The sequence below is a fragment of the Grammomys surdaster genome, unplaced genomic scaffold (assembly GCF_004785775.1).
Source record: "Grammomys surdaster isolate TR1022 unplaced genomic scaffold, NIH_TR_1.0 125504, whole genome shotgun sequence".
NCBI classification, from domain to species: Eukaryota; Metazoa; Chordata; class Mammalia; order Rodentia; family Muridae; genus Grammomys; species Grammomys surdaster.
In genome coordinates this window covers 769885-774261 of record NW_021620360.1, presented here as the reverse complement: position 1 = coordinate 774261, position 4377 = coordinate 769885, and the positions used below count along the sequence as shown (strand labels likewise).

Genomic DNA, 4377 nt, shown 5'->3' with positions numbered 1-4377 from the left:
AAAAGATGCAGAAATAGACACAGAAGAAGGATGAAGAGCCAGAGCCAGGGCTGAGCCAAGGTTGACCTGTCACAGCTGCCCTGGCTGCTTGTAATCCTGGAGACAAGACAGGGCTAAGGTCATCATCCCTCTGTCTCTTAGATTAGAATCTGTCAGCCTGTGGTTCTACCAAGTGACCAGGACAAAAGATCTCAGGAGGACAAAGCTGAGGAGTGACCAGACCACACCAAAGTGCTCCTGGGCTGTGCTCCAGATGGGCATGACCACCACCTCTTCCTGTCCCACCTCACACTCAGGACAGGAAACACAGGTTCTGGAAGGTTCTCTCTCAATGCTGCCATTTATTTACTCCACAGTATTCTCAAACCCTTAATGTACCCTCTAATCGACCCCTCAGGTCAAGATGTTAAAAATCCAGTTCACATTCAGATTCTTATTCTCAGTGTGGAAGTGAGGAGCTGCAGCTCAGGGCAGCATGGAGCTGACGGGATGCAGATGTCCCCCAGTGTTTGGCTGGACCAGGAAGGTTGGCTGTGGAAGGGAACACAGAGAAGTTCAGGGATAGGGTCCTGGTGTGCCAGGGTAGCCTGGGCTCTCCAGGTCTTCCCATTGTGCACACAGGAAAAGCAAATAGCTTCAGACATTTGTTGTTTCTAAGTCAGAACTTGACCCCACAAGAAAGCTACCTCAGGGTAAAAAAACAAGAGTCAGGACAGTCAATATGAAAACATCTCAAAGGTCCACCTCTCATTCAAAGGTCTTAACCTGAGAGGGTCTGAGACCCAGTCCTCTCCTTTTTGCCCCAGTCCCAAACCCAGGCCCCATGTGTTGCCTTTTCAAGCCTCTAGAGACAAGTCAGAGCTCTGGACACGCCTGCAGTTAAAGAAAGAAAACACTCAGGAGACTGACAGTTGGGACTGAAGTGGCTATTATGGGCTGACTGAGTTCTAGTCAGTCAGCTTTACCCGAAGAGTCTCAGAGACAATCTTGTCCCCTACACCTACCTCAAGCTGGAGCACAGTGCCCTCCTTTTCCACCTGTGAGAAGAAAAGCTGTGAGAAATGAAGGAATCTAACCCTAGGAAGTTCCCAGAAATGACAGCAGACCCAGTTGGATGCAGCAGCAATGCAGGGTGTGGATGTGTTTCCCGTTAATGAGCAGAGCACACTTCTAAAGGAGGCTGAGAGAAAACTCAGACCCTGCCCTTTCCTACCTGTGTTTCTCCTCCTCTTCATCACAAAAGCCACCACAGCTCCAATGATGGCCACAGCTCCAAGGACAGCCAGAACAGCAATGATCACCATGTTAGAGTCAGTGGATGGAGGAGGCTCTGGGAAGGACAGGTACAGGATATGAAGGTGAGGGTCATGACCCCAGGTCTCAGCCCTGACCAGTTCAGGATCTGCAGAAGGTTCCAGCTTTCCCTGATCCCAGCTCTGCACCCACAACCTCCTTACCTCATCTCAGGGTGAGGGGTTCAGGCAGCCCATCATGGTGCGTATGACATGTGTAATTCTGCTCCTCCCCAGAAGGCACCACCACAGATGCCCACTTCTGGAAGGTTCCATCCCCTGAAGGCCTGGTCTCCACAAGCTCCATGTCTTAAATCAGTTCCTCCCCATTCAACTGCCAGGTCAGGGTGATGTCAGCAAAGTAGAAGCCCAGGGCCCAGTACCTCAGGATGACATCACCTTCAGGTCTGGGGTGATCGGCTACACGTGTCTTTGGGGGGGGGGGGTTCTGAGGAGAAGATTTGGAAAGTTCAGATATTTTTCATTCTTCCTGGAAACTGCAGATGCTCCTGTGGAGGGCTGGGTGCTGAGAGGGGTCAAAGTCCCTCAGCAGCCATCCAGATAATCTGTTCTTTGGGAATTTCTAGGATTCCTGTGAAAGGGCCTAGGTACTCCAGGATTCTCACCACCTGTTGAGAAAGAGACTTCTCCTCCTGACAGGTTGGGTCTGAGACACTCAGTGTCACCAGAGTCAGACTCCAATGACCTCAGAGTGTGAGGAGAACAGGGCTCCGGAGAAGCCATTGCTCTAACGGCCTGCTGACTGAAGGGGGCTACTCTTGGTTATTCCAGGGATCTTCTCCGTTTCCGTTCAAAAACAGACTCTGAACTGTACTGAGAGAAGGGTACATATTGAGGAGAGCCCCCCCCCCCCGAATACTGGATCAAGAAAGCCAGAAGCCTTCTCTCTATCCTGAGGCAAGACAAAGGCAGTATCAGCATCTGCGGCGGTCCAGGAGCTCAGGTCCTTGTTTAGAGTGATGTAATCGTAGCCATCATAGGCATGTTGATACTGCCCGTGTAGGAACTGACCATCTGGTCCCACGTAGCACCCGTGCATATCCTGGATAGTGTGGAAACCTGGCCCGGGCATGTACTGAGTCTCGCCCATCTTCAGGAACAGTCCCCAAACCTAAAGCAAAACTCAGGCACCCACAGAGGATCCCATTGGCCTTCAGTGAGCTCGTGAGGGGACGTGACCTCCGACACTGGAGGGGACACTTAACATTCTGACTCTGGTTGTACAGGTGGAGCAGGTTCTGAAGGCAAGTTCGGAAATTCTGAGTGTGCTCCTTGAGTATCTGCATCTCCTGCTCTCAATACTCTGGCTCTATCTGTTCCACCCAAGGCTCTCATGGCTCTGCCCTCGGAGTCTCCGCTTCGCTGTCGAAGCGCACGAACTGCGTATCGTCCACGTAGCAGACAGCGGTGAACCGGGGCTCCCCGAGGCCAGGCCGGGACACGGCGGTGCGGAAATACCGCAGGGAGTGTGAGCCTGGGGGCGGCGCGCGGTGAGACCCTGACCTCCTCCCGGGACCCCGGGCGGGTGCGCGGGCGGGAATGGGAGCAGGGCGCGGGGCTCTGGATGTGGGTGGAGAAGGGGCGGAGGGTGTGGTGGGCGACGCAGGGAACCGGGACGCGACTTCCCCGGTGATGCAACCTCCACTCCCCGACGAGCCCGTTTCCCTCGCGACCCCCACTCACCCGCGCGGGTCTGGGTCCGGGCCAGGGCGGCCACCAACGGCAGGGGCAATAGAGAGCAATGCATAAGGGTCCCCATCTTCGGATAGGGATATCTAAGTCCAGTGATACAAATCCTGGACTTTGTAATTTACAACCACAGGTACGTTTATTGTGTCTTCTAGGAACCTCCTCCCAATGGGCTTGTGAGGTGCTGCTGCTGCTGCAGTAAAAGGTCCCCAGGCAGTAAAACAATGTCAGCAAGAGCAAGAAGTGAAACCAACCCAAGCCCCGCCCTCAGCCCTCAGACACTGAAAGCCACTTCTGGGGACTTGGGACTTTGTCCTGACTCCTTCCTCTGCACTGAGCCCTATGTGTAGATAGCATCCTCTACCTGAGCCTAGCCCAGGATGGCAGACAATAATCAGAGTGGAAACCTTCAGGGTAAGAGCAGTTGATTTGCTCCTTCCTACCTCCACACACAACCCCACTGTGATGGCCCTCAGGTGGTCTGGAATGCAGTGGACAGATGTTTTCTTTAAAGCAGGAGGCTTTGACCTGCAATCACCACACAGTTTCCCACAAAGACCAGGGGTCTGTGTTCACCTGTAGTGGTTTAGGATTAGGGTTTCCTCACACTGCGAAGCCAGACTGCTCAGAAATCTGTGTTGTAAATACATAAATAAGTGGGTCCAAACAGCCTTGTGCCAGACCCACAGCCGGTCCTAACAGACTCCTGACAGGTTCCACCTGCACACCAGCACCAGATTGTCAGCTCCTTGACATTTCCTTCATGCTGCAACATACTCCCGTGTTAGCATGACTTCTCTCAACCTCTCAGGTGCCTTGTTACTATATGGGTCTCATGCCTGCATTGTGTTCTGAGAAATGGGGAGATGTTTTCCTCATTGACCTGATCTCTGAGTTGCCCAGAACAGCCAACTTCCCCCATGCACCCTTCTGAGGTCTCTCAACACTAAGAGCCATTCATCTACACTGCTCTTAGTTTTCTTATGCTTATATAAGTGCATGCACACACACACACACAGACATCCACACACTCTCACAATACTCATACACAGTCACATACATGCATTCCCACACAGTCATACACACACTCACACACTCTCTCATACACACACTCACACACATTCACACTCACACCCACACATTCTCAAACACACACTCAGACATACACACATTCACACACACATACACACACACTCACACACACATACATACACTCTCACACACACTCATACACAGCCACATACACTCATTCACACACACTCATATACACACTCACACACACAGATACACACAGATATACACACTCATAGATATTCACACATTCACATCCACCCACACCCACACTCTCAAACATACACACATTCACACATACACT

At 52.0% G+C, this 4377-nt stretch overlaps 1 pseudogene; it reads right to left on the bottom strand.

The window, feature by feature from the left end:
• Positions 1 to 321: 321 nt before the first annotated feature.
• LOC114638101 overlaps positions 322 to 4377 on the bottom strand; it is a 16619-nt pseudogene continuing 12563 nt past the window's right edge.